The sequence below is a fragment of the Eurosta solidaginis genome, chromosome 4, assembly GCF_040869045.1.
Source record: "Eurosta solidaginis isolate ZX-2024a chromosome 4, ASM4086904v1, whole genome shotgun sequence".
NCBI classification, from domain to species: domain Eukaryota; kingdom Metazoa; phylum Arthropoda; class Insecta; order Diptera; family Tephritidae; genus Eurosta; species Eurosta solidaginis.
In genome coordinates this window covers 108,987,604-109,000,454 of record NC_090322.1, presented here as the reverse complement: position 1 = coordinate 109,000,454, position 12,851 = coordinate 108,987,604, and the positions used below count along the sequence as shown (strand labels likewise).

The following is a 12,851-nucleotide window of genomic DNA, read 5'->3' as shown; positions in this document are numbered from 1 at the left end:
GCAGATGATATTGTCGAAGTAGCAGTTGGCAGGAATGGTTGACGAACATGGAATGGAATGGTTGACGAACATGGGGCTGGAGATGGCTAGCAATAAGACAGAAGTGCTTCTGATGAGCTCAAAGCGGACTGTGGAGTAGATTATCAAATAAATTCAAAGCCCTCCTTGAAATATCTAGGAGTAATCATTGACTCAAAACTAACTTTTAGGGAGCACTTCAGGGCGGTGGGGGAGAAAGTTTCTAGAGTTAGTGGAACCCTAACGCGAATAATGCCCAACATCGGCGGCTCAAGCGAAGCTACCCGTCAGCTATTATCCAACGGAACCAGGTCTATAATATTATATGCAGCACCAGTATGGCACAGATCTAAAATGGTCCACCAGAAAGATATACTAGCAGCCTACTGCTATACGAATAACATGTGCTGTTCCGACGACGCGATCCATGTTTTATCCAGGAAAATCCCAGTAGAAATGGCGGATCTGTATGGCATTGGATTCAGCCGACTGTCTGAAGACGCTAAGAAAAGCGCAAGGTCACGAGCAATAGTTAGGTGGCAAGAACGGTGGGAAGATTCGAGAAAAGAGCGCTGGACCTTCATGCTAGTCCGGAATATAGCGGAATGGTACGAGCGAAAACACGGCGAAATAAATTACCATCTCACACAGATATTGAGCGGGCACGGTGGCTTCAAGGAATATCTACATAAGCGTGGGATAGAGGAGGATCCTTTCTGTCCAAGCTGTCCGTCCGAATTGGAAAGCTCAGAACATGCAATGTTTCACTGCCCTCGTTTTCACGGCGAAAGACTGTCTGTAAACTTTTTTTTTTGGAGAGGAACCTTCCATTAGGAATTTAGTTCCACGAATTTGCGGGCAAATAGATTGTTGGATTGCTGTGAGCAAGATGGCCTTCATAGTAATGACGAAATTGATGCATGCCGAAAGGGAGCGCAGAGAAATGCGCATACGAAGTAGTGGCGACTAAATCGCCTTTCCGCCCGTGACGTTATGCCTAACGGCGGTCCCACGGGGAGCGGACAGATGAACACGATTAGCCTGGTTTCATTGGGCCACTTGAGGGTAGTGCGCTACCACAACGTCCAATAAAAAAAGACAAGTTCCGTCGTGCCTGGTGTTGTTGGGTGAGCGGCCAGTAGCAAACGAGTATATTCTGTATCATATGATCAACTTGGAGACAACCAAACGTTTATTTTCCTGTCCAAAACAGAACTGGTGCACAGCACTGCTGCTAAAGAAGGATAGGCGTAGTCATATCAATTCGTTCCCGTGTTAGTCGGGGAAATCAATTAGCAATAATTTGCCTTTTCAATTTGAACATCCATTCAAGAACTTCGCATAATAGATTAAACAGTCATCTGTATTTATTTGTTATTGTAGCACGTCTAATTTACTTCGTAACATCAATCAATTGTCCCTTGTTATAATTTTATGTTTTCTATGAATGTAACAGCAAAGTATCTGTGGGTACCCCTGCCATCGGAAGATGCATAGGCATGGTGGAGGTTCATTGGAAGTTACTTTACAAGGTCCTGATTCTAGTTATCTGAAATTTCTCTTGTGCCTTTGGCCTCTCAGAAAAGAGCTAATTGTGGAGCCCTATTTATGGAACACTTTTCGGCTTATATTAAAAACTTTTAATCTATTCTTACTGATATACGTTTCTTTTTCATTCTAAGTAATTTGATTTTGACGATGTGCGGATAGAAATATCCCAAATATTCCAGCTGTGGCTGTAAGAAAATACATTTGCTCAAATTAAAAGAAAACTTTACGGTTGAGCACATCCAGTACCTACGTTTATACAAGGAGGAACACCACACTACTTTCACGGGGATGTAGCCGCCGATCACGTTGTTGTAAGAGCTTATTTTAAATAAGTTATTCATAAACACTGATTCTAATATTTTGTTTTGGTTTTTACTTTAGAGTCAAGCGGTTATATAAGCGATGTCAGCTATGCCTGTAACTTAAGCGCCTTCAGATGTAATAGTTACCGCGGACGCGGTCACAGGAGTAGTTCACTACGTGGGGATTACACTAATCAAGGACTTTCAATATCGGAAGGTTTTCCAGCACCATAACAACACCAACAATATGTGCAAGCACCCGAATAAATTGTACAAGAAACGTTAACACCACATCAGCAGCCAGCAACAACAACAACAATCGCAACAAGTTGAAACTTCTAAACAATTAATGACTAGTGAACCACCAACATATCCGCAATATGCGCATCCATCAACACCAACATATGTCGCCTACTTTGCAACACAAAATCCAATGCTTCATCCCGCGTCAGCTGCATAACAAGCCACTGGTACACCGTTATATGTTTCACATAGCATGCGAATGCACATCAGGTGTGCAATTATAAGTGGTCCATTTGTTTATTCGCCCGAATATCAATATATACCCGGTGAAGATGGCCAAGGCCATTCTGATTCTAATACTGATAAAAGCGAACCATTGGCAAATTTAAAAACTCAAACACTACGAAAAATGTTGATGATGGTATTAATTCTAGTACGGATAGTGAAGAATTTAAACCTAGGAAAAAAGCTAAAGTTGATAAAAACTTAACCGAAGATGACGATGTTTCTAATTCTAATACTAAGGAAGATGAACCTTTGATAAATATGAAGCTTAAAACAGCAGCATGCCTAAAGCGTACTGATGATGAAGGCTTAGCACCCTTCGAAATGGATCTATCTGCGCAGCTATGGCAGGTTGTCTGAAAAATTTTCTACTTACTATTCCAAAAACAAAATACAATTTTTCAAATTTAGAAAAATTAAAAAATAATAATTATTATTTGAAAAAAATTATTGTTCTGACCTTGAACTCGATTCGAACCTTGAATGGCTTAAAACAGAGTTATCAAAAAATAACGATGATGATAATGATGTTGATGCAAAGTGCAATGTTGAAAATGATGAAAATTATGAAACAGAATCTGAAAATAGTATGAGTGTGGATTACAACCTGAAGTAAAACTGTCATATCCTGTACGACCAGAATTGGATGTTAAGAAAAGAGCCTACATAAAGAGGCTCAGTATATTTATGGAAAATTTATCATGAGACAATGCCCAATGTATGTATTTCAATTAAATTCAGCACATTGTTGGAAAAAGCATCTAAACTTTATGCATCGTGTAGGGAAGCCAGAACATTTGCAATTTAAATATAACGAACGTGGTGCAAAATGTAAATTTTGTGATATTCAAGCAGCTACACCAAGCTTCAACAAATTATTGGACAATGAGATTTCTCATATGCCCACTCATTATTTAAAATGTAAATTATGCGATTGGAAGACGAAAATACATTCAAGTATGAATTTTCATTTACGTGTACAACACGCTGAAACAATTGATGTAACAACGAAAAGTTTAGAATTAACTGTTTGTCCATATTGTAATCACAATGGTATTTACGCAAACACTTAATACAGGAACATGAGAAATCAGTGGATGAAAGAACATCTTTTCTATGTTTAGAATGTGGTGAACAATTTAGAACAAATACAAGTTTACGTGTACATGTTTATGAAAAGTTTGCTCATTGTACACCACAAGATTTGAACGGAAATATCTTGAGGGTATGGTTACACTTATGTGGCATCTACAAGCTATTTATAATGTCTAGTATGGAATGAATCCGGATATGGAAGAAAACGGAGGTGACAAAATGAATCACCATGCTTCTTTGGATTCTGGTGATACTCCTGACATGCTTCCTAATTTCGCTACGTCTGATCTTACTATTCCTACCAAACTAATATGACTCTGCAAACTGATGAGCAACACTACCAGCGCAGGAAAAATAAGAACTTCAAAACAAGGTTTCGGAAAGGGCACGACTATGAATAGACGTTAATGTATTTATATAGTTTATAAATATAAAAATGCACATATGTAAAAATTACTAGTATAATAGCACATGATTTTAATTGCAAAAACCATTTTAGACATGTATTATTTATTAATAAAATATTATTTAAACAAAAAGGACGCGTTTCATTCATATAAAAAGCGAATTGACAGAAGGTAACCGGTACGGGTAACGGATAGGCCAGCTACCCGTGCTGTTGATGTTGCATATGTTTTGGTTAGCGATAACGAAAACATACATAATGAAGTAACTTAAAAATGTAAATAACATCGAGCGAGAATGACTGTCGAAAACACAATAGGTAAGAGTGAGAAAGCGAGTCAAACGTACACTATTTTGAGAGAGCGCATGTGTTACCTTTTTCACGACAGCAATGTAAAAGTCATTAAGACGATAATTGGTGACCAAGTTATTGGTGACGATTAAGTAATCGATTAGGTAACGGGTACCTGTGTTGTAGGGCAATGGTCAACCAGTCCACCCATATGGCCAGGGTAATCCATGGCGGAAAGATGCAAGATGGCAGCATGGTGACATACCTACAAACATAAATAAAAATTCCATGTACTTTGTTTTTGTAAATTCGATGGACAAATGTCAAAATCGTACTGCGCCGGAAGTTGATTTATCAAATGAATAAAAAAAGGTTATAATCACCTGTCCCATGCTGCCACCTTGTATCGTTCCGCCATGGGGTAATCAAAACAGTATGAGTTTCCAGATTTTAAGTTTTTATAATTGATGAGTTTTCTTTCCTCGTGTTCCAATGGTACATGAACCAAGGTCCGTATTACGTGATACGATCAGTGATCGAAACTTATTTTTTTAATTGTGTTATGGAAACGCATCTTCGATGGAGCAGCAAAGAAGGCAGTCGGCATGATCTAGGGGTGCTCTGTGGATAGTCATGTCAGCTGGGCGGGGTTCTTGCCAACCCTGCTGTCCTGCGCCATAAACAGAAAAAAAACCTATAATGCCTTTCAAAACTGACAGAAGCGCAGAGACGACTCAAAATGCTTAAAATTCAAAAGAAAGCGACATCCGGTCGAACCGTATGCCACGGACAAACCGTTAAACATTCAAAAACAAAATTCAAAATAAATCAAAGTGAAAATTAAAAAAAAAAAATCAAACGCACAAAAAAAAAATTTTACCGAACCGGAAATGACCGGTTACCCAATCGATGGAAATCAAAAAAAAAAAAAAGGCTGAAAATTGAAAAGAGAAAAAAGGCTGAATATACATAGGGGGGAGCCGCGGGTGTTGTTACGACGTCCGGTGCTTAGTCCCACCCTCAAAAACCATGGCCACCGACGCACCTATATTTCGGTGGCGGCCCCTTACCTGGATTACCTATGTGCCTTCTAAATAAATGCGAAAGTCAGCATTCCCATTTTAATTTACAAATTTATGTAAAATTCATTATATAAACTTAGTTGCAAATCGTCCCTGCGCTCACAAAAACAGTTATGTGTTTTGCAATAACTTTTCAGGTGATCAAAAAAACTTATTTCTGGTGCCCATTTGCAAAATTTTGCAAATGTCGTATTTTTGAAATCTATATATATAAAAAGAAGTGTACATTTTGATTGTCACTCCATAACTCGAGAACGGATAGAAAGATTGCCATGAAATTTTTAGGAAAGATACAGGAAGGAGAGATGATGGTTGGTTGATTTTGAAATCCCAAATCGGTTTAGCCATTCCTGAGTTATGATTTTTTTTTTAGAAAAAATTCAAATACATATATAAAAATCAAATTCTGTGTGTGTGTGTTCGCTATGGAAACGTATTTCCCACACTTCAATCATCACCAAATTTCGGCTATAGGTTCCCTCGATCAACACGAAGGTTTTAGGCTTAACATAATTTCTATATATAAAAGGGGCGTGGAACCTCCCATACAAATGTAATTTTTGGTACTGCATAACTCTGAAGGTACACATACCAGAACATTGAAATTCAGTGAGGAGTTATATGAGGTCAATCCCTAACACAACCAAGAAAATGTGGAATTGGGAAAAAGGGGGCGTGGCACCTCCTATGCAAATGGAATATATGATACTTCATATCTCTGGATGTAGTAATGGTAGGACAATGAAAGTTGGTAAGGAGCTATATGATGTTAAGTCCTAACACCTCCAGTAAAATGTGGAATTGGGAAAAAGGGGCGTGGCACCTTCCCTACAAATGCTTCTTCAGAATTAGACCCACCAAAATTGTGCAATGGAACCAGACTTTGCGTTTAGAAATTAATGCCGAATGTAATCGAAGCAGCAATCATCAGCGGTAAAAACAAAGGTGAAGATGTGCTCATACCACGGATCCCAATGGTTGCTACAGATTTTCCATTAAATTTTAAGCTCTTACAGTTTCCTGTACGCATTGTTTTTGCAATTACAATCAACAAAGCGCAAGGACAATCGCCTACTGTTGCAGGATTCAATTTAGAGGGTCCGTGCTTTTCCCATGGCCAGCTATATGTTGCTTCCTCTACAGTTGAAACCCCAAAAAATATGTTTATCTTTGCACCGAAGGAAAAAACCAAAAATATTGTGTACCCACATGCATTACAATAAGATACAATAGCCGTGTTTTTTAACACGCGCGTATACGTTTCGTTTGCGCGTGTTAAAAAACGCCTATCTTCGCTTAGATAATGCTTAGGAGACCCATCTAGCGGCTGTGGTAAAACAACTAGCTACAGCAACAGGGTGTACCGAAAAGCGGAGACGCAACGCTCTGATGGCCATAGGGTATAACATATAGCTGAATCAGTTGCGATGAATTGTGGACACACATATAATACATAGAATTAGTGTACAGGGTGAAACAAAGACACATATTTCAGTTACATCTGAGTATAATGCGTATTGAAATTTAGTAGGACAAAATTTATGCGCAGCAATTTCAGAGGTGTATTTATAGTTTGTCTCTTAGCAGTCAATATAAAGTTTAAGCGTAAACGGATATACGCGTGTTAAAAAACACGGCTAATAATAAATTGTTTTAAACGAAAATCTCACCAAATATGCGTACAAAATTCAATTCAATTTACAGAACAATAAACTAAATTATCCACAAACAAAACAGAAAAAATAATGCAACATTCATTCGATCTCGGTCGTTACAACGTACGCCAGGTAAAGCTAGTATTTTATGGATAGTACGTTATTGCTGTGTGAAAGAAAAGATCATGTTTTTTAACCTAATACGACGTGATAAATATTTGCGCCGTTTTATAGCACATGTGTAGCTGCTTTCAAACATGATTCAAATTAGCTTTTGGCGGTAGGGAAATGCATGAAATGTTTGCCGTTATTCCTCATAATGCTTACGGAGATTACCCCTTAAGCTCCTGGGAGGTGTAGCTTCATCAATCAGATGTCTCTTAGGATGCCCAGGTTCCTGGGTATTCAATAGAAACTGTTTGTTTAGCATTTCATTCTCTCCCTAATGGGGAGTACTCTCGCCTCATTGTGTACGTGGTGTTCTGGGGACATAAGAAGACAGCCCTCCAGTAGCGGCTCTGAGGGCAGTATTTTGGCAGGCCTGTTTTTTCTTCCAGTGAATAACCTTTAGGCTTGGCGACCATACCGGGGACGCGTAGCATGCAATCGGCCGGCTAATTGCTTTGTAAGTAGTAATGAGCGTTTCTTTCTCTTTACCCCAAGTGCTGCCGGGAAGAGATTTGAGGATTTTATTACGGCTCTGGATTTTCGGTACAATCCAAAATGTAGATCCGGATCGAACGTCACACCCAAGATTTTAGGGTGTAAGACAGTCGGTAGCGTAATGCCGATGTCGGGATCAAATATATTATATTGCACTGTATAGTAGGTGATAAACGCGAGACTGCCTGCATTTACGCTCTCGCGATCTTTTCTGTGGACGTTATGTCCAGAGCTGGTCTTCACAGCACATCTTGCTGTGTGTTTGGTCTCTTGGACCGCTGCAATGCGGATGTTATGCCGCTTCATGAAATCAACTATCTCAGTGATCTTCCCAGTTAACCCATAATAGTTTAACTGCAGAGTTTTGAAGTGCAACGGGAGAGACGTCGTCACTCTGGGGGTAAGTGATAGGAGACTACGTCTGAGTTGAGGGAGGCCAGGACGCAATTGCTGTTGTGGCAATTTGGGTAACCGGTGTAGTTATGTTTGCGGCCTGGAAGTATGGCGTGATGAAACGCGTTGGGGGGTTGCTGTCGCTGAGACCAGAACATCTAGGAAAGCGCCATCGTCATTGGCACAAACTGCATTGGGCAGATGTTGCAAACATATATATTCTGTGCTGGCAAATGGTGCAAAAGGTGGTAGGGACCTAAGAATCTAAGTCGCTAAGGCGCAGACTACGGGACACCCTTGAGCGTAAACAGCAAGGAGCCATAAAAAATTTATTAAAGTTACGAGGACTTCGGGTTTTGGAGTATAGCCCAGAACATTCTGTTCGATGCAACCATCCCTTGCACGTGACACCTTACCAAGAGTGTGGCCGTCCTAAAAATATTCTTTTCCGGCAAACGCAGCAAAATCATTTCTCTGGATTAAGTTCGTTACCGTCCCGGAGCAGGAGAATATAGCGCAGTTATGCTGCAAGGATCTGCTGGGAGGATGACAATTTGTGGGAGGGGCGCAACAAATTAAACGGGGTTACACTGAAATGACAGCCCTTGGTCGGGAAAAATACCGTGTCGCTCTGTTTCATAGAAGAGGCTGCCTTGGGAAGCGAGATGTTTTGTAATCATTTTTTACATTGAAATCAAAGCACTTTCGCCAGCGATTAAAAAAATTATAAGCTAGTGAGTAGGTACATAACCGTTTTTCAGAGTACTTCTAGTACTGTGAGCACATAACTGTTTTCTATCACTTGTAAACCAAAAGAGATATAAAAAAACGGCATATGCAGAAATGTGAGCTCCATATATTGTGATAATAAAATATGCAATAAAAAGAAAATTGAAGAAAAAAACATAACTGTTTTCGTTAGCGCAGCGACGAACTACTAGTGATATGAAACTAAGGCTTATCTGAAGTATTCTAAGGAGAACCCTAAGGCATTAAAAAAATCAATGTTGCGTGTATTTCAGAACGACTGTATTAAATATTCTTTTCAACGTTTAATGGAACGCACAAGTTGTAAAAAAAACTGTCAGTAGCCTTCCTTGTGACCAATTTCATTGCACTGTTGGCATTTATGTTTACCGTACCAGCAGTCACGTGCGTAATGCATGTTGCCGCAAAACCAGCAAGGTGTTTTTTGTACCTGCTTGCTTTTGCGCTGCCAGAATGCAAACGTTTTACTTGCACTTCATTTTTAGGGGTTTCAATTAGTTTTGTGTCTGTCTTTAAATTAATAAAGCGTTGGCGCTCCCTTGATAGCCCATCGAGCGTGAGGGTCGTATCAGTATACAATTTGCTTAGCATTTTGGTTCTTATGTCAAAGTCACCTTCTGACTTTAGACCAATTACAAATACTAAACATTTAAATTGGTCCAATGTAAGCTCCGTGAGTTTAAAGTTTTCGCAGTGCCCGTTTAAAATACCTGCATATGTAACAAAATCGGTTGTATTCTACTTCGCTAACTGCAAACAATTGAACCTAATATTAAACAGTGACGTTTGAATGCCAAACAGCTGCTTAAGCTTTTCCACTGTTTCTTTAAATGATAAGTCACGAGGGTGTTTAGGCAAAATATAATGTATATACTTATTGTGTACGACTGTATTGAGTAGCAAAAGTAGCCTGACCTTAGCTGCGTCATCTAATTTTACAGCGTCGATTGTGAATAAGTCCTCGTATCTCGCATACCACATGTCTAAAGTTAGGTTAGACTCGGGATCCTCTGATTGGATTGTTCGTTGTGGAATGAGTTGCTTTATTAACTCTTGCATAGTCTGTGTATCACGATCATGTTGCTCTTTCATCTGCGTGAGTAGTTTTTTACGGTTTCATCCATTGTAGAGGTTGGGACTGACTTTTTGAGTCTAAAATTTTCCTCGTCGCCACTATTACGTTCTTGATTACTAAGACGTACTTTCAATTAAGAGATTAATTCAATTCAAATAGGATAACTATATATATATACAAATACTTCACAAATAAAATTAATATATGGAATGACAAAAATTATGGTTTTATGCAGTTAGCTGATGCCGACCGAATGACCAAATATCTCAGTTTGTCTTGTCACTTTTACAATTGTATAGGGTTGCCAACACTAATTCTAAAACTACATTAGTTAAGATACGTTGCCGACTGATTTATATGGAAGTATTTTTATTTTCTAATCTTATCTTATCCTTCCTTTATTATTTTATTTTATTCTATAGTAGTTTATGTTTTGTTTAATATTTAGTTCAATTTTATTGTATTTTATTTCATTTTATTTTATCTTTTATTTCATGTTATTTAGCTTAAAATAAATTTTAATTTTACATATTTTTCCTATCCCTTTTTTTCTATCTTCAATCTAAGTAGATGTTTATTTTGTTTCCTATTTTATATTTACGTGGTTGTACAATATTAGTATAAATTTAGTAGAAACTGTTTCCTTTTTTGGTTTGAATACATATACATTAAATGTTTACTAACATACACTTATTAGCACGAGTGCAGCTTTTAATTTTTTTCTTTCTAATTTTAATAAATATTATATATATATATATATATATATATATATATATTTATATATATTCTATACATATGTATGCATGTGAACCGCTTGGCAAAGCATGAGAGTCAAATGGTTTCGCAATAGATATGTACAAAAACCAATTTTTAATAAAGCAATTGTCTGCCTGCTTTAATCTTTATTTATTAAATTTCTTTTACTCTTTTTTGCCAGCACAACGCTGGCCAATCCAATGCTTAAATAACTTTTTAATGCACTTTAAAAAGCGCGCAACAAAGCCCGTCAATTTTTTTATACAAAAAAAAAATTCCTTGCATTAAAATTTTCACTGCAGCAAAAAAAAAAAAAAAAAAATAAATTAAATGGGAAACAGTTGTTTCAACATTTAATCTTTTTTTATTTTAAAATCTTTTCAATTTTCTTTTCCCGAAGCAAAATTTATGCAAAAAAAAATCAACAAAAGAAATAACTGTGAGTCTTCTTGAGCCCGGCGAAGAGCCAAAATATCCGTTTTACATCAAAAATGTCTGTTTTATTGTATTTGTAACTCGTTTAATGTCTTGAAAAATTTGCAAAATTGGCGTTATTTTTTCTTTTTTTTTCTCAAGTATTTTTTTGTCCAAGGTTCGAATCGAGCTCAAGGCCAGAACAATAATTTTTTTCTAAAGATAATTATTGTTATTTTTTAATTTTTCTAAATTTGAAAAATTGTATTTTGTTTTTGGAATAGTAAGTAGAAAATTTTTCAGACAACCTGCCATAGCTGCGCAGATAGATCCATTTCGAAGGGTGCTAAGCCTTCATCATCAGTACGCTTTAGGCATGCTGCGCTAACCATTTAGCTATACAGCGGTGGTTTGTTTGACTGGCAAATTTGCTACTTCTATTCCTTTTTACCAACTATATTCATTCAGTGTTGCGCCATCTGGTGCAAATCACTGATAATGCTGGATTTTTGTTTATTGTCAATTACTTTGTTTGACATTCCCAAGTGCTCATGGTTTATTAACAATTGTTTTTGTTTTTATCGGCCTATTGATAAATCATTCAAGGTTCGAATCGAGCTCAAGGCCAGAACAATAATTTTTTTCTAAAGATAATTATTGTTATTTTTTAATTTTTCTAAATTTGAAAAATTGTATTTTGTTTTTGGAATAGTAAGTAGAAAATTTTTCAGACAACCTGCCATAGCTGGGCAGATAGATCCATTTCGAAGGGTGCTAAGCCTTCATCATCAGTACGCTTTAGGCATGCTGCGCTAACCATTTAGCTATACAGCGGTGGTTTGTTTGACTGGCAAATTTGCTACTTCTATTCCTTTTTACCAACTATATTTATTCAGTGCTGCGCCATCTGGTGCAAATCACTGATAATGCTGGATTTTTGTTTATTGTCAATTACTTTGTTTGACATTCCCAAGTGCTCATGGTTTATTAACAATTGTTTTTGTTTTTATCGGCCTATTGATAAATCATTCAAGGTTCGAATCGAGATCAAGGCTAGAACAATAATTTTTTTCTAAAGATAATTATTGTTATTTTTTAATTTTTCTAAATTTGAATGATTTATCAATAGGCCGATAAAAACAAAAACAATTGTTAATAAACCATGAGCACTTGGGAATGTCAAACAAAGTAATTGACAATAAACAAAAATCCAGCATTATCAGTGATTTGCACCAGATGGCGCAACACTGAATAAATATAGTTGGTAAAAAGGAATAGAAGTAGCAAATTTGCCAGTCAAACAAACCACCGCTGTATAGCTAAATGCTTAGCGCAGCATGCCTAAAGCGTACTGATGATGAAGGCTTAGCACCCTTCGAAATTGATCTATCTGCGCAGCTATGGCAGGTTGTCTGAAAAATTTTCTACTTACTATTCCAAAAACAAAATACAATTTTTCAAATTTAGAAAAATTAAAAAATAACAATAATTATCTTTAGAAAAAAATTATTGTTCTGGCCTTGAGCTCGATTCGAACCTTGAATGATTTATCAATAGGCCGATAAAAACAAAAACAATTGTTAATAAACCATGAGCACTTGGGAATGTCAAACAAAGTAATTGACAATAAACAAAAATCCAGCATTATCAGTGATTTGCACCAGATGGCGCAACACTGAATAAATATAGTTGGTAAAAAGGAATAGAAGTAGCAAATTTGCCAGTCAAACAAACCACCGCTGTATAGCTAAATGGTTAGCGCAGCATGCCTAAAGCGTACTGATGATGAAGGCTTAGCACCCTTCGAAATGGATCTATCTACGCAGCTATGGCAGGTTGTCTGAAAAATTTTCT

General features: G+C 37.2%; 1 long non-coding RNA gene across 1 annotated transcript; it reads left to right on the top strand.

The window, feature by feature from the left end:
• Positions 1-1,714: 1,714 nt before the first annotated feature.
• LOC137248113 (uncharacterized) lies at positions 1,715-2,061 on the top strand. The gene is made up of 2 exons (XR_010952073.1): positions 1,715-1,880; positions 1,951-2,061. It is a non-coding gene; the product is annotated as an uncharacterized lncRNA (long non-coding RNA).
• Positions 2,062-12,851: the final 10,790 nt, after the last annotated feature.